Genomic DNA, 26,091 nt, shown 5'->3' with positions numbered 1-26,091 from the left:
CCCGGGATTGCCCCTGCTGGCCACAATCAGCAGCAGAGGTCTCTTAAAGGGCCAGGCAGTGTGTGAGAAGTCAGTGTGAATCTTCAGCTTCCCTATTGTTTGTCTTCTATGCGTTGATGTGTAACACAGCAACGCATAAAAGACAAACAATAGGGTACTACCTGGCAAAGTGGCGTGCAGGCGCAGCCTATCCGAGGGCACACAGCAGAGGCGTAACTAGAAATCCAAGAAGGGCCCCCCCCCCCGGCAAATATTTTTTTTTTAAACATCTGTATGAATGGATATTTTGTGGGTGTTAGTGCTTGAGTGGATGTATTTGTGTTTATGGCTGTATGTATAGACTGAACACACACACAAAATACACATACAAAGATACAGACAGCCATAAACACACATACATCCACTCATGCACAAACACACACAAAATACCCTTACATGCAGATACAGACACCAATCAACACAAATATATACAATATACAGTATATACAATATATATATATATATATATACACACACACAAAGACACAAATAGAAATTATATATATATATATATATATATATATATATATATATATATATATATATATATATATATATATATATATATATATATATATATATATATATATATATGTGACAAAACCAATCTCGCCACTGTACATTGGAGGGCCTGTTATGGAACATTCTTTGGGCTGGAGGTACATGGGCTTAAGGATACCCAGAGACTGCATGGAAATATGGAATTTTATATGCTGGACACCCCAGGTACTTTCATACCTCTGTCTTATGTCTATGTCACCCTGTATCCATAAATACAGGATGGGTACAGGGTGTGAGTGCCCCTTGTGGGAGCAATTGTGACTCTATAAGCAAAGTGGGCATAAAAGACTTTATAGCTAATAAGAACTGTTCCTATATTCTGTAATAAGATGTATTCTATGTATGTTTAAGATCTGATTGTGTCTCAGGAGTCTGTCTGGGTAAACTGATTGTGTCATTGTGTGATTATGTTAACTAGACTGCCCAACATCAGATTGTCTGAGTAAACGTTCTTCCCTAGTTAATTAACTTAATATGTTAATCTGTTTTACCTGTGAATAGACAATTGTTTGATGCATTGTTCATATGTTTGCCTTACTGTTAAACCAATGCCCTTTGTAACCTGAAGCCAGGGTGTATAAATCTGTGTGCTGCCTTCAAATAAAGGATATATTCTGTTTAAACCTGAAACTGGCTGGGTTGTGAATTGCTGATTGTCTATGCAGGACATTGTTCATCTGGGGTTAACCCTTGGTACACAGTTGGTACCGTAACATTGGTGGCAGCGACGGAATGAACCTTATCGCCCAGAAGAGCAACTACACAAGCCAGTAACCTCAGGAAGAGGGGGATTATTACAATACTGACTAAGATGGAAAAGAGAAAAGTAAATTTTGCAGCTTTTAAAAACTTCCTGGAAACAGAAGGAGAGATTGATGGGTACCTTGCGGATTTTGAGAGGCAATGTGCACTACACAAGGTACCCGCAGAGGACTGGGTCACGATATTATCTGGAAAATTATCCGGCCGGGCCAGAGAGGCTTTTCGGGCCATTCCAGATGAGGAAGTCAGGGATTATAATACTGTAAAAGAGGCTCTGCTCTCCAGGTATGCGGTTACACCGGAGGCATACCGGAGACGGTTCAGAGACACTGTTAAATTAGCTGGAGATTCCTACCTTGAGTGGGCATGTAAGGTGCACCGCACAGCAGCTCACTGGATAGCGGGGTGCCAAGCCATATCTGGGGAAGAGGTGCTGCAGCTATTCCTGTTGGAACATTGCTTCGACAAATTACCCGCAGGAGTTCGAGAGTGGGTTCGGGACCGTAAACCCTCCACCCTGCAGGAAGCGGCTCGCTTGGCAGATGAGTATACGGATGCCCGCAAACTGGACATTGCTACCACTAAGCCCCCTGCTAGAGTGGAGTACAGACCCCCAGTCACCCCAGCAGCTGCCAGTTACCAAACCCCGGCGCACCGCTATACCACACGGCCTCCGGCCACGAACTACCCTCAGAGAGCCCTGTTCCATTCGCGGGGCTACTCACAACCTATTCGGTGCTTTAGATGTAAGCAACTAGGGCACAAAAGACCAGAGTGTCCCCTAAACGCAGCGAACCAAGCGCAGTCCTGGAGAAGACCCGCCGGCGGAATCCCACGTAATCCTCAGCCTGCGGCCCGCTACGTAGAGGCGCAAGAATGCTGGAGCATCCTACATGAGGCAGACCTTGTGCAAGCTGCCCACCGGAATAACCGGCAACTGGTTAAAGTGAATGGGAAGAAGGTCAGTGGTCTACGGGATACTGGTGCTACCATGACCTTGCTTCAAAAGAACTTGGTGTCTGAGAAACAGTACACTGGAGACACTGTGGCTGTGAGGGTAGCAGGGGGCGATGTGTTCAGCCTACCTGTTGCCAGGGTACATTTGGATTGGGGAGTGGGCGCTAGACCTGTGAATGTGGGGGTCAAGAAGGACTTACCTGCTGATGTTCTTCTTGGAAATGACTTGGCCCCCCTTGTTTCTGCCTACGCTCCTATGGGTCCCGCTGATGTTAACTCTGTGACTACCCGTGCCCAGATCCATGCAGCAGAGACTGACCCACCTGCTGCTAAGCCCCAGGACGATGAGCTCAGTAAATCTCTATCCGCTATTGATATGTGGAGGTCCCGTTACAATGCGCTGATGAAGGAGAAGAGGAGCGCAGAGGAAAAAGCACGTTTAGAACGTGAATCTCTGCTAGACAAGCTGCACCGACAGACTGCAGAAAACACCAGCTTGAGAGTGGGACATGAAACCTTAAAGACAAACTTAGCGACACTTGAGGAGAAGCTGACGCTGGCTCATAGTGAGGTGCAGCAACTCAAGGGCACCCTATGTCAGTATGAAGGGATTGTGGATACCTATAAAGAGCAGGTACAGAAAACTCGTAAAGAAGCTGATGGGATTTTGAAGGACTGTTTGGCCCTGGTCTGGGCACTGAGGAATTTGAACCCTTGGTTGTATGGACAGGAATTCTCTCTCATAACGGGAATCCAGATGGATTGTCCCAGCAAACTGACATGCCTACCAGGCGCTCTGGTGGTATATGGCACATTATATACCCTGGACAGCCGAGCATGACAAACCAGAGGGAGAGGAGTTTGATGGTCCTGGCTTGTTATGGGAGTCCTTTGCAGAGCCTGACTTTGGGAGCCCAGACTCCATTCCCCAGCGGCAGGCTGCGTTACAAGGGGTAGGGACAGTTGGTCCTGTCCCCCAGCAACACGGCTGTTTAGCCAAAGGGGAGACGAATGGTCTCCCCCTCCAGCAGCACAGCTAGGTATCCAAAGGGGAGACAGTCGGTCTCCCCCTCCAGCAACCAGGCTCCCACCAGGCTACTTCCATGGTAGTGCTGGCACCCGGGCAGAGTACAGCTGGTCTCTGCCCACCTCGCAACCCACCAATTCAGCGTACCAGTCCCCCACACAGCTGTGGTGAGGCACCTGGACATGGACAAGTTTTCCCCGTACTCAGGTGTAGTAACCATTTATTGTGGGTGGGCTGTACTACTAATTGTGTTTTATGGGTGGGTTGCTGGACTAACCAGGGCACTGACCGGCAGGAGGTCAGATACCCTGTTAGTCTGTTTGGAAAAGGGGAGAGATGTGACAAAACCAATCTCGCCACTGTACATTGGAGGGCCTGTTATGGAACATTCTTTGGGCTGGAGGTACATGGGCTTAAGGATACCCAGAGACTGCATGGAAATATGGAATTTTATATGCTGGACACCCCAGGTACTTTCATACCTCTGTCTTATGTCTATGTCACCCTGTATCCATAAATACAGGATGGGTACAGGGTGTGAGTGCCCCTTGTGGGAGCAATTGTGACTCTATAAGCAAAGTGGGCATAAAAGACTTTATAGCTAATAAGAACTGTTCCTATATTCTGTAATAAGATGTATTCTATGTATGTTTAAGATCTGATTGTGTCTCAGGAGTCTGTCTGGGTAAACTGATTGTGTCATTGTGTGATTATGTTAACTAGACTGCCCAACATCAGATTGTCTGAGTAAACGTTCTTCCCTAGTTAATTAACTTAATATGTTAATCTGTTTTACCTGTGAATAGACAATTGTTTGATGCATTGTTCATATGTTTGCCTTACTGTTAAACCAATGCCCTTTGTAACCTGAAGCCAGGGTGTATAAATCTGTGTGCTGCCTTCAAATAAAGGATATATTCTGTTTAAACCTGAAACTGGCTGGGTTGTGAATTGCTGATTGTCTATGCAGGACATTGTTCATCTGGGGTTAACCCTTGGTACACAGTTGGTACCGTAACAATATATATATACACACACTGTATATACTATATATAAAAGCATTACACATTCACAAAATTTATGATTTATGGCCCTAATAAAATATTATAATCGATACCAAAGTGCTGTTAATAATGGTTAGCAACTTAGCATAATTTCCTTAAATTCTTTATATTATTTTGCACACATTTGTTCAAATGTATTAGTAATTGAGCTTGAAGTGTAAAGTGGACATTACAGAGTTTTCTAGAGGTTATCTCTGCCCAATTGACCTTAACATGGATGGGTGCTGCAAAGACTTGATTTACAACCAGGCTAAAAGAGCAGCAATGCAGTGCCAATATTTTTTTTTTGTTATTTGGCCCCTTATTAATAATTACATGAAAATTAATTCAATGAAGTTAAATATTTATGCAATAACTACATTACAGAGTTACTTAAATAATCAGTTCCCCTGTGCCTAACTTATTTCAGCGTTATAGAATAAAACATGTACTGACATAGCCCCCCTGCCTCCCTTACCTTCTCAGTTTTCTGACTGTAAATTATCCCTGTCACTGTGCGTGTCTGTGCTGTCTCAAGTGCCGGTAGCACCGTACTCGGAGGAGGCTAAGAGGAGGGCAGAGGCCAAACCAGTGAAGAGAAAAGTATTTTTTCTTTGTAGACAGATAGAATAAAGACATGTCAGCTGTATCTAAAAACCTCCTTGGATGAGTACACAACAACACCCACCAGCTCCTATTTCCCCATTTATTGCTGCCTAGCAGGCCCCTGTTAGTAGCGTGCTCTCTGCTCTTGCAATTAAAAAAACAGTGTCCCAGCCTGTGGGCTGCAAGCATCTTCTTTAGTACGGCTCTGGCCCAGGTGCAGACCGCTCCTGCCCTGTGTTAGGTAGTAGGGAGCTCTTTCACTAACGGCATTAGAGCAGCCTCAGCCTGCCCTGCATTCATTATTGGTGTGCACACCTGTATAATATGTATGCCCCATACTGTGGAAAAAACATAACTGTTAATATGGCCAGCCGGCGGTGTGTACATGAGTGACTGGTCTGCAGTGCTGACAGCTGCTGCTCCACTGGGCCCCCTGTAATAGCGCTCTCACTCTACACAAATATATATATATATATATATACTGTGCTCCCGGGATCACCCTTCTGTTTGCGCAGCTCTGGGGACCAGGCCCCCTATAACAGCGCACACTGCACTTTCTCTTGCTCTTAAAAAAATGCCCAATGCTATGTCAGCGCATCCTGTGCAAAGTGACCTATTGAAAATGTATGTACCTGTACTTCAACTGGTTCTACACAGTTCACAGTCACTGTTCGATTCAACAACGCATGATGTCTTCATTCAGCCACAGCTCAGAGCTCTCCTCTGCAACTGCTGCTGTTACTTCCTGCTCTGAAAGCCCGCGCTGCAGATTCACACACACACCGCTCACTGACTACACGTGCAGTCAGGAGCAGTTCCTTTTCGACAGGGCACAGGCTGAGCTAAAAATTACAATGTAGTGGAAAATGTAAAAAATAAACAAATATTAATATATATATATTTTTTTTTAATAAAAACAGTTTGTGCTGAGGCCCCTGCACCTCCAGGGCCCGCGGACGCGACCTCTGCATCACAGATAGTTACGCCCCTGGCACACAGGCAACTTGGCTAGAACGCCTGTTTGATGCGGGGGAGGAGCCGGTGATGCAGGGATACCTGCAGCCAATCAGAGCGCAGCTGAACTTGGCTCCTTGAAGTTGTCCCTCCCCACTCGCACACTTCAGCTTGTGCGAACAGGGATCTGAATGCAAGCAGTTTAAGCCTGGCCCACATGCCTGCATTTAAATAGACTTCACTGACAGGCAGGGTATAGGGCTCTATCGCACGTGCGATTGCCTTAAAGAGACACACCAGGAACCAAAAATTTTTTACAGTAATAAAAAAAAAGCATCAGATTTTTGTTTTTTGGGGGTTAGAAATAAAATATAATTTTTCTAATAGGGGGCTTTTGGAAAAATTCTATTTTATTCAGCAAAATTAAAAAAGCATCAGATTTTTTTTGGGGGGGTTAGAAATAAAATATAATTTTTCTAATAGGGGGCTATTGGAAAAATTACATTTTATTCAGCAAAATTTATTTTTTTCCTCTGCATCTGACAGGGGGGCACGTGCTCATGTGCACAAATGGAGGAGCCTCCACTGGGAAGGGGGGGAATGTCTGCTTTCACTGAGTGTCCCAGTCAACCTAGTTATATGAAAATGGGGATAATACTGTCCCTTTAAGGATGGCTATTTAGAGTGTAATTGATTTGGGATTTAGCTGCCGATTGGTGGCTGCACATAAAGATCTTTGTTATTGGCTTACTGTGTTTAGCTAGCTGATTACCAGTTTTGCATTGCTGCTCATTCAATAAAGGATACCAAGAGAATGAATAAAAAAATGTATAAGTAAATTGGAACATTTAGAGATGTATGTTCTAATAAAAAAGGGAGGTTTCTTTAAGCCACTTTTAGAGTCATCTGTACCAAGTTCATACTTTACGGTTATCTTGTAGGATTTAAAAAAATAAATCCTAGCAAACTTTCTTTAAACAGAAAACTGAAATAAAGGGACATCTATGGCGCATGATCCCTTGCTAAGTCCTGGGACAAGCATTCTGATGCTTACATTTGGTCTATAATGGGATGAGGCTACCAAAGACACAGAGGTAACAGTCATTTTTTACAGAGATACTATTTTATTGTCAGCCTTTTACAGATTTGCTACATCACTTTCTAATGATTCAGCATTTGGGTTATGTCTCTTTAAAAGTACAACTCCATCAGCTCTAAACCGTTTGTCCTAATACAGAATTAAAAGGGACACTCAAGTCAAAATAAAACTAATGATTCAGAAATAACATGCAGTTTTAAGACATCAAATCTTGCAGTCTTTTTATATTCACACTTTCTGGGGAACAAGCCCCTATTGAGCATGTGCAGAAGCTCACAGGGTATACGTATAATTTTTCTTTTTAAGAGCATGTCTGTAGGCTCAATGTGCCCATGTCTTAAGCATTGCATGGCACAAGGGTTTGCAACAATGCTCAAGACATACGCTCGAGCCTACCTCATTATGCGCTTATGAAAAGAAGTTTAAAAGGGACACTCAATCAAAATTAAACTTTCATTATTCAGATAGAGCATGCCATTTGAAACAACTTTCCAATTTACTTCCATTAACTAAATGTGCAAAGTCTTTTTATATTTAAACTTTTTGAGTCACCAGCTCCTACTGAGCATGTGCAATGGGAATAAGTGTGTATGCATTTGTGATTGGCTGATGTCTGTCACATGGTACGTGTATGTATTTGTGATTGGCTGATGGCTGTCACATGGTACATGGGGAGTGGAAAGACACAACTTTTAAAATTGTCAGTCTGAACTTCAAATGAGTAGTAGATTTTCTTTCTAAGTGCTATTGCATTGTCTTGTTATCTTGCATTTGTTGATTATGCAAATCTACTGTGTTGACTGGTCCTTTAAGCAAAAAAAGGAGTGAGATTTTAAACAGAAGTAAAATTTAAAAAAAAAAAAAAGGTTGTACACAAATATTCTGCCAGACTGAAGCAAAGAGTAGTGATCATTACAGCATCCCAGAACCAGTTATCGCCTATATAGGGAATACATTTTCTGAAAGGAAAATAGGGTAGGAAATGAACTGAACAAGGTACAGTTTATATAGAGGGTGCGTGAGTTCTAGATGTGTTACAAGCGACAGGTAAATATAAAATAATTATAATACACAAAAAAGGAAAGAAAAGATAGGGGCTATTGCAGCACTCATTCTTACTTAAATTGGTATTGAGTTAGTTAAAACAAACTATACTTTATTTGAATATATTTAAAAAATATGGGGTAAATACCCCTACCGTTTACCACACCTACTACCAAACAGTGATTAAACTAAAAACAAGCCCACAGTCACTTCTCTGTTTCCTGGCCGATAGCAGGATACGTCGGCATCAGGTGGCTGAAGTGACTGAAATGGCAAGATTAAAAGTATATGGAGCAAACGCGTTTCGGCTACGACATAGCCTTTCTCAATGCTGTATTTTACACTGACATTTGGTAAAACCCGAGGCTACCGGATGCGCTGACTTTAATACTCATTGGAAAGCCCCAGTTAGCCAATCACGTCGATTACAGGAAGAACGCCACGTTATTATCCAATGGTTGTACACGGAGAACAACGCCTACTAACCCGACTGTGTTGTTTGGCTCTAGGGACTAAATGATATGCCGCGCATGCTCAGTGTTCCGCTGCTAGCGTGTAAAAAGTAATTCCATGTAATAACACTGCTAATTTAGAAATACGAATTTATACATTATACGGACAAAGTTTTATCCAAACAAGGAAGATCTTACATTTCTAAGAAATGTTTACCATACGCTATAGGGTTTATATTTCAATGGTTCATATCAATTCACAATCTAACGGTACTTACTGGAGTAGAAGAGTATAAAAGTTTTAAAGACTATGGAAATACCATTATTAACAACCCTTTAAAATTACCTGCATTATATTTACCATTATGTAAATATTGCCATACTGGCATGATTTAAGATTATGATATGGATATCCAACAAAGAGTAAAATATGTTGTCCACTTGTACCTCACTCTTGTCTGTCATATTTATAAAATCACATCCAGCATGCCTGAACATATAACGGTAGTGCAGTATATATGTGATTTAGGATTAAGTTATAATTGTCCAATAGTCAGAGTTACAGTTCTTCTTTATGAAGTATCACTACCATTTAGAAGGATCGATTACCATGAACCCACTAAAACTACCCTATAGATGGAATTTACATTATCTGGATTATGATCTATATTGCATAAATGCATAAATATATAATATTTCTTCTGGGTCCCAATCTTTAAATATATAATGTTAACTCAAGATCTTTAATTTACTAGATCTAAAATATATATCCATTATACAACGATTGGGACATAGGAGCGGACTAATAGTCCAAGGATGTATATGCTCATTAAAATAACAGTATTCCTATAATTTTAATGAAGTGATACAAGCTCACCAAATTATAGAATTGAATACAGTAGGCTATGTTATTAACTACATGGAATAAACTCTTTGCCAGTTGTAGCAGATCAGATATACACCCAGTAATTGTTATACTCATTCATGCCATGGGGCATGACAGTATTAAGATTGAAAACCCATTTGGTTTCCATCTGTAACAATTTATCCTCAGTGTTACCCCCTCTTATTCCGGGCTTCAATTTTTCAAGACCCCAACATTTTAAGGCACTGGTTTTCCCATTATGATAGCGGAGAAAATGCCTGGCAACACTAGTAATTTGTTTGGATTTGTCTACATCTCTTTGGGCTGTTCTAATATTGCTAAGGTGTTCAGTTATGCGTGTGCCCATGCATTTGTGATTGGCTGATGTCTGTCACATGGTACGTGTATGTATTTGTGATTGGCTGATGGCTGTCACATGGTACATGGGGAGTGGAAAGACACAACTTTTAAAATTGTCAGTCTGAACTTCAAATGAGTAGTAGATTTTCTTTCTAAGTGCTATTGCATTGTCTTGTTATCTTGCATTTGTTGATTATGCAAATCTACTGTGTTGACTGGTCCTTTAAGCAAAAAAAGGAGTGAGATTTTAAACAGAAGTAAAATTAAAAAAAAAAAAAAAGGTTGTACACAAATATTCTGCCAGACTGAAGCAAAGAGTAGTGATCATTACAGCATCCCAGAACCAGTTATCGCCTATATAGGGAATACATTTTCTGAAAGGAAAATAGGGTAGGAAATGAACTGAACAAGGTACAGTTTATATAGAGGGTGCGTGAGTTCTAGATGTGTTACAAGCGACAGGTAAATATAAAATAATCACATTTTATCTATACTAATTAACCTATCAGATGGTGACAAAAGCAAAACAAGTTTAATTTCTTAAAAATGCCCAATGCTTCAGTTTTCTTTCGTTATTTGGAAAGAATACAATTTTAAACAACTTTTCTTATTACTTCTATTATCAAATTGGCCTCATTATCTTGTTATCCTTTGCTGAAAGAACAGCATTGCACTACTGGCAGCACACATCTAGTTAGCCAATCATAAGAGACAAATGTGTGCAGGCACCAATAAGCAGCTAGCTCCCACTAGTTAGGATATGTGCAGATTCTTTTTATGACAAGAAATACTAAGAGAAAATTGAAGTGAATTTAGAAGTGAGGGAGATATAGATATCCCTTCCACATAGGCCATGTGAATTTTTCAAAACAAACCCCCACTGCTGTGTTCAGTCTGGTAACCATTTTCCTAAACCAAGTAAGCAGAACATAAAATTGATATGAAACCCAAAATGTTCTGGGTAGCGCTTGCCGATTGGTGGCTAAATGTATCCAATAAATCAGCAAGCGCTACCCAGGGTGCTGAACCAAGAATGGGCCACCTCCTAAGCTTACATTCCTGCTTTTTCAAATAAAGATGTCAAGAGAAGAACATTTGATAATATAGGAGTAAATTAGAAAGTGGCATGCTCTATCGGAATCATGAAATAAAACATTTGGGTTTCATATCCCTTAAAGATGCAGGGAAACAAAAATGCAAGCATTGAAAGTTGTAAATGCTACATCTTCACAACCATTCATGCTTACCTGGGCTGATGTAACGGAGAAATGTTTCATGTAGACATTTTGTCCAGTGCTTGAAGATCTGTATATAAAACAAAATCTATATACAGAAAACAAAAATTAGTTTAAGAAACTAGACAACCTGGTGCCCTAAATGCACCCAGTGTACAAAGTACAGAGTTAAAGTTGCCTTTCCCATATTTAAGCCAAACATTTTATACATATCATACATATTATATAAAATAATAAAATAGTATACATAATTATAAAAATATTGTACAAAATATTGTACAATAGATAACCAAACAAACTGAAACCTGATTAGCTTCCCATGATCACAGACAGTGAGAGCCGGCCGCACTCTACTCTCACTATCCGTGAACACTGCAGCAGACACAGGATTCAATGTGTTCAGTTACCAAACTACACATTATTATAATAATAATAATAATAATAATAATAATAATAATAATAATAATATAGAACATACATTTTAAACATAATAAATAATAACATACAAATTATACAGAACATACATATTATACATAAAAATATATTATGCAGAACATACTAAATAAACATATTATACATAAAATATATTATACATATTATACATAATTATATTGTACAAAATATTGTACAATAGATAACCAAACAAACAAATCTGATTAGCTTCCCATGATCACAGACAGTGAGAGCAGCCGCACTCTACTCTCACTATCCGTGAACACTTCAGCAGACACAGAATTCAATGTGTTCAGTTACCATACTACAAATTAACTTTATACAGAATAATAATAATAAATAATAAACATACATTTTAAACATAATAATAAATAACATACAAATTATACAGAACATACATATTATACATTATGCATAATAAAATATATTCTACAGAACATACTAAATATACATAATAAAATATATTATACATAATTATATTGTACAATAGATAACCAAACAAACTGAAATCTGATTAGCTTCCCATGATCAGACAGTGAGAGCAGCCGCACTCTACACTCACTATCCATGAACACTGCAGCAGACACAGGATTCAATGTGTTCAGTTACCAAACTACACATTATACCTTTAATAATAATAATAATAAATATAGAACATACATTTTAAACATAAATAATAACATACAAATTATACAGAACAGAACATACATATTATACATAATAAAATATATTATACAGAACATACTAAACATATTATACAAAATATTGTACAATAGATAACCAAACAAACTGAAATCTGATTAGCTTCCCATGATCACAGACAGTGAGAGCAGGCCGCACTCTACTCTCACTATCCATGAACACTGCAGCAGACACAGGATTCAATGTGTTCAGTTACCATACTACAAATTAACTTTATACAGAATAATAATAATAATAATATACCAACGTGGCGTTCTGAACACGTCTGAGGACTGACGAATCTGGTTGAATCCTTGTCATACTTGAATGGTGTCCCAGCGAAATCTCATCTTGTGCAGCAGAATGACGTAGCAGATCTTGAGCAGCAGATGTGTCCTTTTCATGCAGCAAACAGCAGCTTGACCTGATAACCTTAAACAAAATGTTAATGGGAGATGCACAGGAGACAGATATACATTCACAATAGACCAAGAAAAAAAAATGCCAAAAGGCATTTGGAGGTACAGATTGGAATCTGCCTAGCTTTCCATGATCACAGGAGGTGAGAGCAGTCGGCCGCACTATCCCCACTGCCTGTGAACACAGTTGTCAAACACAGAATACAATGTATGCCTCCTGCCTTTGTTGTGGCAAATGAACAAACATCAAATCATAAAACCTTAGCTTAACAGCAGCATTAGGTTTCTGCTTTATAATTTATAAAGCAGTTTGTTACAAAATTGAATCTAATATATGGGAAAGGCAACAGTAGCCCCAGTATCTGTCCTTACCAACTTGCAGCCTGGATGTGAGGTTTTTGTCAACATTCTACACCTGATCTCATTTGCCAGTAGTCTAGTGATTGGACAGAAGCATTTCTTCAGCAGACGCAGTTGGAGGTGAAGACCTCTCTTTATACATTATGGCCCCTCGCTTCACATTGCTAGATCTGTTGAGAGGAAACAAAGTTTGTTTTTTTTGCTATCCCTAAAAGGCAAATACAGAGAAGGGGGGTGTAGTGAAGTGTGCTTCTCGCACTGCATGATAAACAACAACAATATGATCATTCATGTACAGATTATAAGAACAACACTTAAACCCCCCCCCCAATATCTGTCTAAAAGGTCACGGAAAGAAAGTATTTGCTATCTTTCACATCTGTTACCCAACGGTATGTATATATGTTAACATAACAAGAGTGACATAGGGACACAGAAAAAAAAAAAAAATACATAAAAACAGAATTTATGTTTACCTGATAAATTTCTTTCTCCAACGGTGTGTCCGGTCCACGGCTTCATCCTTACTTGTGGGATATTCTCTTCCCCTACAGGAAATGGCAAAGAGAGCACCCAGCAAGAGCTGTCCATATAGCTCCCCCTCTGGCTCCGCCCCCCCAGTCATTCGACCGACGGTTAGGAGAAAAAGGAGAAACTATAGGGTGCCGTGGTGACTGTAGTGTATAAAGAAAGAAATTTTTCAAACCTGATTAAAAACCAGGGCGGGCCGTGGACCGGAAACACCATTAGAGAAAGAAATTTATCAGGTAAGTATAAATTCTGTTTTCTTCAACATTGGTGTGTCCGGTCCACGGCTTCATCCTTACTTGTGGGAACCAATACCAAAGCTTTAGGACACGGATGAAGGGAGAGAGCAAACCAGGTTACCTAAATGGAAGGCACCACGGCTTGCAAAACCTCTCTCCCAAAAATAGCCTCCGAAGAAGCATAAGTATCGAATTTGTAAAATTTGGCAAAAGTATGCAGAGAAGACCAAGTCGCTGCCTTACAGATCTGATCAACAGAAGCCTCGTTCTTGAAGGCCCATGTGGAAGCCACAGCTCTAGTAGAATGAGCTGTAATTCGTTCAGGAGGCTGCCGTCCGGCAGTCTCATAAGCCAATCGGATGATGCTTTTCAGCCAAAAAGAAAGAGGTAGCAGTAGCCTTCTCCCCTCTCCTCTTACCAGAATAAACAACAAACAAGGATGATGTCTGTCTGAAATCCTTTGTTGCTTCTAAATAGAATTTTAAAGCACGGACCACATCTAGATTGTGTAACAAGCGTTCCTTCTTTGAAACTGGATTCGGACACAGAGAAGGAACAACAATTTCCTGGTTAATATTCCTGTTGGAAACGACCTTTGGAAGAAAACCAGGCTTGGTACGTAAAACTACCTTATCTGTATGGAATACCAGATAGGGAGAAGTACACTGCAAAGCAGATAATTCAGAAACTCTTCTAGCAGAAGAAATAGCAACCAAAAACAGAACTTTCCAAGATAGTAACTTAATATCTATGGAATACATGGGTTCGAACGGAACCCCCTGAAGAACTAAATTTAGACTCCAAGGAGGAGTCATGGGTCTGTAAACAGGCTTGATTCTAACTAACGCCTGTACATCTGGCACTGCTGCCAGACGTTTGTGTAACAAAACAGACAGAGCAGATATCTGTCCTTTTAAGGAACTAGCTGACAAACCTTTATCCAGACCTTCTTGGAGAAAGGAATGTATCCTAGGAATCTTAATTTTACTCCAAGGGAATCCCTTGGATTCACACCAACGGATATATTTTTGCCATATCTTATGGTAAATTTTCCTAGTTACAGGTTTTCTGGCTTGAACCAGAGTATCTATGACTGAATCTGAAAACCCACGCTTAGATAGAATCAAGCGTTCAATTTCCAAGCAGTCAGTTGGAGAGAGACTAGATTTGGATGTTCGAACGGACCTTGTACTAGAAGATCCTGCCTCAAAGGTAGCTTCCATGGTGGAGCCGATGACATATTCACCAGGTCTGCATACCAAGTCCTGCGTGGCCACGCAGGGGCTATTAGAATCACCGAGGCCTGCTCCTGTTTGATCCTGGCTACAAAGCTGGGAAGGAGAGGGAACGGTAGAAACACATAAGCTAGGTTGAACGACCAAGGCGCCACTAATGCATCCACCAGTGTCGCCTTGGAATCCCTGGATTTGGACCCGTATCGAGGAACCTTTGCGTTCTGGCGAGACGCCATCAGATCCATATCTGGAATGCCCCATAGTTGAGTTAACTGGGCAAAAACCTCCGGGTGGAGTTCCCACTCCCCCGGATGAAAAGTCTGACGACTCAAATAATCCGCCTCCCAGTTGTCCACTCCTGGGATGTGAATTGCAGATGGGTGGCAGGAGTGATCCTCCGCCCATTTGATGATCTTGGATACCTCTCTCATCGCTAAGGAACTCTTTGTTCCCCCCTGATGATTGATGTACGCTACAGTCGTCATGTTGTCCGACTGGAACCTTATGAATTTGGCCTTTGCTAGGTGAGGCCACGCCAGGAGCGCATTGAATATCGCTCTCAGTTCTAAAATGTTTATCGGAAGAAGAGACTCTTCTCGAGACCATAGACCTTGAGCTTTCAGAGAGTCCCAGACGACTCAAAAAAGTCTGATGACTCAAATAATCCGCCTCCCAGTTGTCCACTCCTGGGATGTGAATTGCAGATGGGTGGCAGGAGTGATCCTCCGCCCATTTGATGATCTTGGATACCTCTCTCATCGCTAAGGAACTCTTTGTTCCCCCCTGATGATTGATGTACGCTACAGTCGTCATGTTGTCCGACTGGAACCTTATGAATTTGGCCTTTGCTAGGTGAGGCCACGCCAGGAGCGCATTGAATATCGCTCTCAGTTCTAAAATGTTTATCGGAAGAAGAGACTCTTCTCGAGACCATAGACCTTGAGCTTTCAGAGAGTCCCAGACCGCACCCCAGACTAAGAGACTGGCGTCGGTCGTGACAATGACCCACTCTGGTCTGCGGAAACTCATTCCCTGAGACAGGTGATCGTGAGACAACCACCAGCGGAGAGAATCCCTGGTTACCTGGTCTAATTGAATCTGGGGAGAAGAGTCTGCATAGTCCCCACTCCACTGATTGAGCATGCACAGTTGTAATGGTCTTAGATGAATTTGAGCAAAAGGAACTATGTCCATTACTGCAACCATCAATCCTACTACTTCCATGCACTGAGCTATGGAAGGCTGAAGAATAGAGTGAAGAACTTGACAAGCGTTTAGAAGCTTTGACTTTCTGACCTCTGTCAGGAAGATCTTCATTTCTAAAGAATCTATTATTGTTCCCAAAAAGGGAACTCTTGTTGACGGGGACAGGAAACTCTTTTCTACGTTCACCTTCCACCCGTGAGATCTGAGAAAGGCTAGAACAATGTCTGTATGAGCCTTTGCTTTGGAAAGAGACGACGCTTGGATTAGAATGTCGTCTAGGTAAGGTGCTACAGCAATGCCCCTCGGTCGTAGAACCGCTAGAAGGGACCCTAGCACCTTTGTGAAGATTCTGGGAGCAGTGGCTAAACCGAACGGAAGAGCCACGAACTGGTAATGTTTGTCCATAAAGGCGAACCTCAGGAACTGATGATGATCTTTGTGGATAGGAATATGCAGGTACGCATCCTTTAAGTCCACGGTAGTCATATATTGACCCTCCTGGATTGTTGGTAAAATTGTCCGAATGGTTTCCATTTTGAATGATGGAACTCTGAGGAATTTGTTTAGAATTTTTAGATCCAGAATTGGCCTGAAAGTTCCCTCTTTTTTGGGAACTACAAACAGGTTTGAGTAAAAACCCAGACCTTGTTCCGCTGTCGGAACTGGATTTATCACTCCCATTTTTAATAGGTCTCCTACGCAATGTAAGAATGCCTGTCTCTTTATCTGGTCTGAAGATAAGCGAGACATGTGGAACCTTCCCCTTGGAGGAAGTTCCTTGAACTCTAGAAGATACCCCTGAGAGACTATTTCTAGTGCCCAGGGATCCGGAACATCTCTTGCCCAAGCCTGAGCGAAGAGAGAAAGTCTGCCCCCTACTAGATCCGGTCCCGGATCGGGGGCTACCCCTTCATGCTGTCTTGGTAGCAGCAGCAGGCTTCTTGGCCTGTTTACCCTTGTTCCAGCCTTGCAATGGTTTCCATGCTGGCTTAGGCTGGGAAGAGTTGCCTTCTTGTCTGGAGGCCGCAGAGTTAAGATTCGGTCCGTTCCTGAAATTGCGAAAGGAACGAAAATTAGATTTGTTCTTAGCCTTGAAAGGCCTATCCTGTGGGAGGGCATGTCCCTTACCACCAGTAATGTCTGAAATAATCTTTCAATTCCGGCCCGAAAAGGGTCTTACCCTTGAAAGGAATATTAAGCAATTTATTCTTGGACGACACATCCGCCGACCAGGATTTTAGCCAAAGCGCTCTGCGCGCCACTATTGCAAACCCTGAATTTTTCGCCGCTAACTTAGCCAATTGGAAAGCGGCATCCAAAATAAAGGAATTAGCCAACTTTAGTGCGTGAATTCTGTCCATGACTTCATCATATGGAGTCTCTTTTTGGAGCGAATTTTCTAGTTCCTCGAACCAAAAATACGCTGCCGTGGTGACAGGAATAATGCACGAGATTAGTTGAAGAAGGAAACCTTGCTAAACAAATATCTTTTTTAGCAATCCTTCCAATTTTTTATCCATAGGATCTTTAAAAGCGCAACTGTCCTCAATAGGAATAGTTGTGCGCTTAGCCAACGTTGACACTGCCCCCTCAACCTTAGGAACCGTTTGCCATGCGTCCCTTCTGGGGTCAACAATTGTTTGGACGCTATGACACAATTTGCGCATACATTAATTGGGGGAACCACCTTGGCTTTCATACACACAGAACATAAGCCATCTGAAGGTTTAGACATGTTAGACAGAATTTGGCAGGCTAATAATGCAATAAAAGCGTTTAAAGAAAAGCGTTACTGTCCCTTTAAATAATAAACAGGCACACTTTATTTCTGATATATTGAAAAACAATGAAGGCAATGTCCGATTTTTACAAAATTTTCACCCCAGAGTCCTAATGCCTTGAAAGTATTGCACACCAAGTTTCAAGACTTTAACCCTTAAAATGAGCAAACCGGAGCTATTTGTTCAATTAAACAATTTTAGTACACTACAATCACAGCCACAGCCTTGCTGCGGCTTTTTACCTTCCCTGAGAGTTATTCAGCACTGAAATAAACCTTCCTGAGTCCGTTTTTGTAGCCACAGGACCCCTCACATGAAGCTGCATGCACTGCCATGGAAGTAAACTGCGCAATTGAGGCGCGAAAACGGGGCCTCCTTCCTCTGCATACCAGAGTGAAGGGGCCTTTCTGACTGAAATAGTAGTCTAACTAAATGCCAGGCGAATAAAAACGTTCCCAAAAGTGCTTTTAATTACACAAAACACTCTAAAAGCCATCTAAATATGAAATAAATCAATCGATTTAGCCCACCATAGTGTCAACCAGTATAGAGCCCATTAATAAGCCTTAATCTGTTATGAGTCTAAGAAAATGGCTTACTTACCCCTTAAGGGAAAAATGACAGTCTTCGAGCATTAACATGTCTTGTTAGAAATATGACTGATCATACCTGCAGCAGATAAGCCTGCAAACTGTTCCCCCCAACTGAAGTTCTCTGGTTTCAACAGTCCTGCGTGGGAACAGCAACAGATTTTAGTTACTACTGCTAAAATCATATTCCTCTGTAACAAATCTTCTTCATTTTCTGTTGTAGAGTAAATAGTACAAACCGGCACTATTTAAAATAACAAACTCTTGATAGAAGAAATAAAAAACTACAACTAACACCACATACTCTTTACCATCCCCGTGGAGATGCTACTTGTTCAGAGCGGCAAAGAGAATGACTGGGGGGCAGAGCCAGAGGGGGAGCTATATGGACAGCTCTTGCTGGGTGCTCTCTTTGCCATTTCCTGTAGGGGAAGAGAATATCCCACAAGTAAGGATGAAGCCAATGTTGGAGAAATACAGTAATATTTAAACTTGAACATGGTTTTAAAATGTAACTCTAGGAAGCTTGACTTCTAAATTAAACGTTCACGATTCAGCTACAGTATATAATTTTAAAGAGACACTGAACCCAAATTTTTTATTTCATGATTCAGATAGAGCATTAAATTTTAAGCAACTTTCTAATTTACTCCTATTATCAAATGTTCTTTATTCTCTTGGTATCTTTATTTGAAATGCAAGAATTTAAGTTTAGATGCCGGCCCATTATTGGTGAACAACCTGGGTTGTCCTTGCTGATTGGTGATTAATTCATCCACCAATAAAGAAGTGCTGTCTAGAGTACTGAAAAAAGAAAAAGCTTAGATGCTTTTTTAAACAAAAATAGCAAGAGAACGAAGAAAAATTGAAAAATAGGAGTAAATTAGAAAGTTGCTTAAAATTACATGCTCTATCTGAATCACAAAAGAAACAATTTGGATTCAGTGTCCCTTTAAACAACTTTCCAATTTATTTCTATTACCAAATTTGCTTTGTTCTTTTGGTATCCTTTGTTAAAGAATAAAGCCAAGTCGGCTGAAAGGACCCCAGGAGTGTGCACGTAAAATACAAAGTCTGTCAAAAGAACTGAAATAAGGGGCAGTCTGCAGAAGCTTAGATACAAGGTAATCCCAGAGGTAAAAAAGTCCCCTAAAAATGTTCTACCATTTAAATTGTTCTCAATGATCCCTTTTACCTGCTGGAATGCATTTGTTTCTAAGTAACTCCTTCATCCCTATTTTGGCATTTAAAATAGTTTATTTAGCTTGTGGTTTCCCAACCTATACTGAAAGTTTAGATACTGGAGTCTCAGCTTTTGAATAGCCTAAGTAAACACAGCCAGCAGAAGAAATGGCACTCACAGTGGGGTGCAGGATAGTCAAGTAATAAAATGATCATTTTCCATTGTTCCCTCTATGTATTGAGCTTTAGTATTCCAGACTAAGATAAGGAAGCAAGTGTGTGTACACAAAGTGATAACAATGAGCTAGGATATTACCTGAAGCTCAAACCATTGTAATAAGCTGTGGTTTAAAAGCACAAAACCAGCTACTCCATATTCACAAATAAAATGTGTGAGAAGTTGCATTTTCAGGTTTATCTTCTGCAGCCGGTATAAACAAGTCATTGAAAATACATTAATATAAAAACTATTTTACAGTGTACTGACCCTTTAAGTTTTTTTTTTACCACTGGCTGTTATGATCCCATGTGCAAGCAAGTACATTGAACATTTACATTAATAAATAGCTGCCTATGCTCGTCAACCTTACTTAAGATGCTAAAACATTTTTTGTTTTATAGTTAAAAAAAAAAAAAATAAAAACAGCTATATTGCCCCAGAACATACTATTTAATGCCCCTTTAAGAAAGGAGATAGATATACAATATGACTATCAAATTCTTTCCCTATTCCTTTAAAGGGGCACTGAACCCAAATTTGTTCTTTTGGGATTCAGATAGAGCATGCAATTTTTTTTTTTTAATTGTTTTATTTATAATCCAAGTCACTGTCCAAAAACAATATCAACCATTTTGAAAACATGACATAATCAAAAGATACAATAAATTTGACAACATAGTACTATGTTCATTTATACATGTAGTTAAATTTAGGCTAATCATCACATTAATGAACACAAACATTTTATTTTCCTACAATGCTTGGAGTTTTTGATTTTCAGTATAACCCCCCCCCCCTTGTTCCCCCCCCCCCCCCATGCGAAGAGAAAACATAACAAAAAAAAAAAAAACAAAGGAAAAAAAAAAAAAAAAAAAAAAAAAAAAAAAAACAAACAAAAACAAAAAAAAAGAGCATGCAATTTTAAGCAACTTTCGAATTTTCTCCTAGAATCAAATTCTTTGTTCTCTTGCAATCTTTATTTGAAAAAGAAGGCATCTAGTTTTTTTTTGGTTCAGACCTCTGGACAGCTCTTTTTTATTGGTGGAAGAATTTATCCACCAATCAGCAAGGACAACCCAGGTTGTTCACCAAAAATGGGCCGGCATCTAAACTTACATTCTTGCATTTCAAATAAAGATACCAAGAGAATAAAGAACATTTGATAATGGGAGTAAATTAGAAAGTTGCTTAAAATGTCATGCTCTATCTGAATCACAAAAGAAAGAAATTTGTGTTCAGTGTCCCTTTAAGGAAAAAAAAAAAGTCTATAAAAATGAAAAAAGTACAGTCATACCACAAAAAGACACTAAAAGGACAAGTGGACAACATTACAGAGTCATTGTAGTGGTAAAATTACATTAATTTGTTAGAATATGTCATTTTAAGGCTAGTGATCCTGCACCACTGTATGGGTTTAACACACAGCAGAAGTACTGCTTGGGACCCCCAGAGCAGTGCCGGTCCCAATCAGCAGCGCTTTCTGCTTGGGACTAGCAGTGCTCTGTGGGTCTTGAGCAGGACATTATTGTTGGTGATACAAATGACATGCTCTAATGCTATGTGTTTAGTCCCAAGTAGATACAATCAGTAGCACAACTCAGATGTGTAACTAGCGCCACCAATTGGGACCAGCACTGCTTTGCAAGCCAAAGTACTTCTACTCTGTGTTTACCCCTTTGCAGGTTAAAACACACAATAATGCAGGGCCGCTAGTCTTAAAATTTGACAATAACAACTTAGAGCATGTAATGGTTTGACTATTATCACCATTTAAATATACTATTATATGTCTGCAACAAAAATTATCTAGTGTTATACCGGAAACTGCTCGAATACTATGAATTTAATGTATTTTACAACAATTTAACTCTTACCTGTTGTAACAAAGGAGGCACAAACATTTCTTTTGACAATGAACTAGACACTAAGTGTTGGCTGTATGTCAACTGGTGCTGTAGATCTGATAACTTTAGCATCACCTGCAGATACGGGGGGGAAAAAAAATACATACTACTTAACTATAGGCAATGCAAATTTACCACAATGTCCTGTTTCTTACGTTAATACTCAATTAGAAAATGCAGAGATAAAACACTTAGAAGAATGAACATAAAGTCTTAAGGTCTACATTCAGGGCTGTACAGCTAATCTATTTAGTGGGTTTAAGTGGTTAGTTATATGACCAAATGTTTCAAAACTACGGCCTAACAGTCACTCCATATCATAATTTCATAAATGCAACAAATATAAAATAGAGCATAAGAAGGGAAAGAAGAGTAAGAAATCCAGGTGTCTGTGGAATGGTATAAAAGGCTCAAAGCAAAGTGTGGAAAACAGCACCAACAGATATGTGGCTTGTGGGGCACGGAACCCAGGATCTGCCTTATCCTGCAAATACTTCAAGTAGCAAAAAAGATTTGTTCCAGCCACCAATAGTTAAAAAACCTTTATTTCTTCATATAGGGTCTTTTGACAAACATACAACGTTTCAGACCTGCTATAGGTCCTTAGTCATGTATACTGTATGTTCAGTATACATGACTAAGGACCTATAGCAGGTCTGAAACGTTGTATGTTTGTCAAAAGACCCTATATGAAGAAATAAAGGTTTTTTAACTATTGGTGGCTGGAACAAATCTTTTTTGCTACTTGAATGGTATAAAAGGATCAGGAATTGGGTTAGTAAAGACTTGGTGATTATAAGCAGTGACAGAGCAATAATAAATGCAACAGAATAGTTTACCGTGAATGTTAGCTGTGCATTTTATAGGCTGGGCTTGCATGGGACATATGATGGGGAGCAGGACCTAAGGCTGAGGAGACAAACTTGTAATGTACCACAGTATATAACTAGCCTTGGGTAGCTTCAGCAGGGGCCCTCTGCTTCCACTTCCCAAAGACACAGCTGCTATGAAGACCGTTTACTGTACCTACTGCTAATGAACATATGGAGAATAGAGATCTTTGCCAAAAAGAGGAGTTACTTGGATATAGCATGTGTGAAGCAGACATGTAGGAAAACAAGACAAGGGTCCTTAGAGTACTATGAAAAGGAGCGATAGGCCATTTTTTAAGTGGTCATATAAAGGTTAATGGAAATAATGTATAATTGTCATTAAAATATTGATATATTTAGGGATTATTATATCTTTACTGCATGTCCAAAGGCTTCAGAGACCATTTACAATCCACCATAGCTTTACAGCTGTACTCATGGGCACTGGGAGCAGGTGCGGACTGCTCCAAGTGTCCACAAAGCACAGCTGCCACCATGACAGAGAGCTCACAGCAACGTCTGCCAATGACCATGATGGGCTTAAAAAGTACTTTAATAGGAGAAAATGCATTAGGCTATTTTTTTTATTTAATATAGACTATAAAGTCACAAACTTTACTTTGAAAAAAAGGGAAAATTAAAAATGCTATATTAGAGGTAATAAAATTATTTTATTTTAAAATATCATGCTCATAGGCATCAAGAGACAATTTACAATCCACCATAGCTTTACAGCTGTATCCATGGGCACAGGGAGCAGGCGCGCACTGCTCCACATGTCCAAAAAAAAAGCTGCCACCATGTGCAGAGAGCTCACTGTAACATCTGCCAGTGATCATGTTGGGTCTAACAGGACAGAAGAAAGTAAATTATGCTGTTAAGCAGCCATTAAAAATAGGGGGAAATAAAATGCCATGCTAGAGGCAGTAATTTATTTTAGACTATACATGCCCAAAGGCTTCAGAAACAGTTTACGCCCCACCATAGCCTTACAGCTGTAGTCACGGGCACCAGGAGCAGGTGCGGACTGCTCTTAGTGTCCGCAAACTACAGCTGCCACCATGTGCAGAGCGCTCACTGTAACGTCTGCCTCTTCCGCATACCCCTTGACGTCACAACCAGAGCGCCAGAAGGCCCGACGGACGAGAGGATACCAGCGGGGGCAATATCGCTACTGAGCAGCGAAGTAGAGCCACAGGACACATCAGAGGAATCAGACAATGGTAGATGGCAAGCAGAACATCCCGGACAAAAAGAAAATACTGGGAAAACGGAATTTGGAAATTCAAAATACCTGACTCTTAACGCCAATAAGGAACAAACAAGGCACAGTAAGAACACAACACATGAAAATGCGGCCAATATGGGTAATGTAAATGTACCTAAACATACGGTGTATAGACATTTAAAAGACAAAACTCACCAAAGAAATGATGGACAATATAATGAAATGAATAATGTAATCAAAGACTCTGAATATCGTATAAATACTCACAATGGTAACATGAGCACTAGCACTAAAAATTCTTTGTTGAATGATAAAAATGAAGCAAACATTATAAATGAAAGCACTTTAGAAAGTAATGCTGTAAAGAACACAAGCACTTTAGAATTGCACAACACTTTAGTTAGTAACAAAGTAAATATTGTAAATGAAAGCACTTTAGAAAACAATGCTGCAGAGAATACAAGCACTTTAGAATTAGATAACATTTTGGTCAACTATACTGTTAATGACACTAGCACTTAGCACTTTAAATATGAAAAGCACTTTAAATTTGAAAAGCACTTTAACAAGGAACACTGCTCATGATATTAGCACTTTAGAATTGAATAACACACATACAAATTCTAACACTAACACCATGATTAATAGTAATACTGAGTTGCACTGCAATATAGAAACTACAGAGGATGATTTGGTTCATAATATTTCGAACTATACCTTATCAGAAACAGAATATACAATCTTAAATAAAGGTTTATCATATTGCCTATCTAACACACATGATGAATTTATCATAGAACAAGATTTGGAGAGATTTTTCAGAAAATTTAAACTCAAGGTACATTTTTCCACTCTGAAAAATATGGCAGAAACACCTGTAGTAATTAAGATTGATGATACAAAAAAGGATATAAAATTTAATAATCCTAAAACATTTGGTATTAAAGGTAAAAGTAAATTTAATCCACCCACACAACACAGTGTAGCTACGTTTGCAAAATTAGTTCAAAAAGAAGTAAAAAACTTACTAAAAAGAAATAAAAAGAAAGAACTAGTGCAAATCGATAGGAAACAGCAAGAAGTCATCAACAAGCTAAAAAATAACAATGAAATCATAATAAAGGAGGCAGATAAGGGCGGAGCAGTAGTGTTATTAAATAAAATTGATTATGTGAATGAGATACAAAGACAACTAAATGACACTACAGTATATGAAGCCTTAACTAGAGATCCCACAATGCAAATAGTGAAAGAAATAGAACACATTACCAATGTAGCAGTCAAAAATTGTATCATTACAAATGAATTCAAAGAATGCCTAATTGAAAAAAAACCAGTAAGACCTGTTATATACATCTCACCTAAAATACATAAAGACAAATTGCAACCTCCAGGACGCCCGATAGTGGCAGGAGTAAATTCTATTTTTTCAAAAATTGCAATCTTTTTAGATAAGGTATTGCAGCCCTACTTGTTAGAAACATCATCTTATTTAAAAGGTACCAATGATTTTCTCACTAAACTAAAATATATTGGACAGATTGGAGACAAATGTATTCTATATACACTAGATGTTACTAGCTTATATACATCAATCAAGCACACTGGTGGTATTGAGGCTGTGACCAACACACTGAAAGTAAATAACAAATATAATAAGGAAGAAATACAATTTCTAATAGATCTATTATCTGTCATCCTATATCAAAATTACTTCTTATTCCAAGACACTTTTTTCCTGCAGAAACAAGGTACTGCAATGGGCTCCAGTGTCGCCCCAACATATGCCAATATTTTTATGTCCCACATAGAAGAGAAATTACATCCATTATTTTTACAATATGGTGCAGCATGGTGGAGGTTTGTGGATGACATATTTGGCATATGGTGGGGTGACACTGGTAGCCTATTGCAATTTGTCCAACATCTCAATACATCTGTCACTGGTCTCAAATTTACACTCAACATGGAGGAAACAGGGGTAGCCTTTTTAGACACCTTTGTATATAAAGAACAAGGTTTTTTGAAAACCGATTTGTATGTGAAACCTACAGACAAAAACAAAGTATTACAATATGACAGCTTTCATTCAAAAAAGACAATAGAAGCAATACCCCAAGGCCAATTTAAAAGAGTGAAAAGAATAGTAACGGACGAAAAGAAATGTGACATAAGATTAACTGAAATGG

The 26,091-nt window shown here is 39.5% G+C and overlaps 1 long non-coding RNA gene across 2 annotated transcripts; it reads right to left on the bottom strand.

Moving 5' to 3' along the window:
• Positions 1-11,014: 11,014 nt before the first annotated feature.
• LOC128643611 (uncharacterized) lies at positions 11,015-23,188 on the bottom strand. Of its 2 annotated transcripts, XR_008399844.1 has the most exons (5): positions 22,642-23,188; positions 21,773-21,877; positions 12,930-13,087; positions 12,403-12,570; positions 11,020-11,092 (listed from the first exon to the last, which is right to left on the bottom strand). It is a non-coding gene; the product is annotated as an uncharacterized LOC128643611 (long non-coding RNA). The 2 variants fall into 2 exon arrangements; XR_008399845.1 differs by lacking the exon at positions 12,403-12,570 and having other exon boundaries at positions 11,015-11,092; positions 22,642-23,181.
• Positions 23,189-26,091: the final 2,903 nt, after the last annotated feature.

The sequence above is a fragment of the Bombina bombina genome, unplaced genomic scaffold (assembly GCF_027579735.1).
Source record: "Bombina bombina isolate aBomBom1 unplaced genomic scaffold, aBomBom1.pri scaffold_1855, whole genome shotgun sequence".
NCBI lineage: Eukaryota > Metazoa > Chordata > Amphibia > Anura > Bombinatoridae > Bombina > Bombina bombina.
Note: the sequence above shows the minus strand (reverse complement) of the source record. Positions and strands in the feature narration are given on the sequence as shown.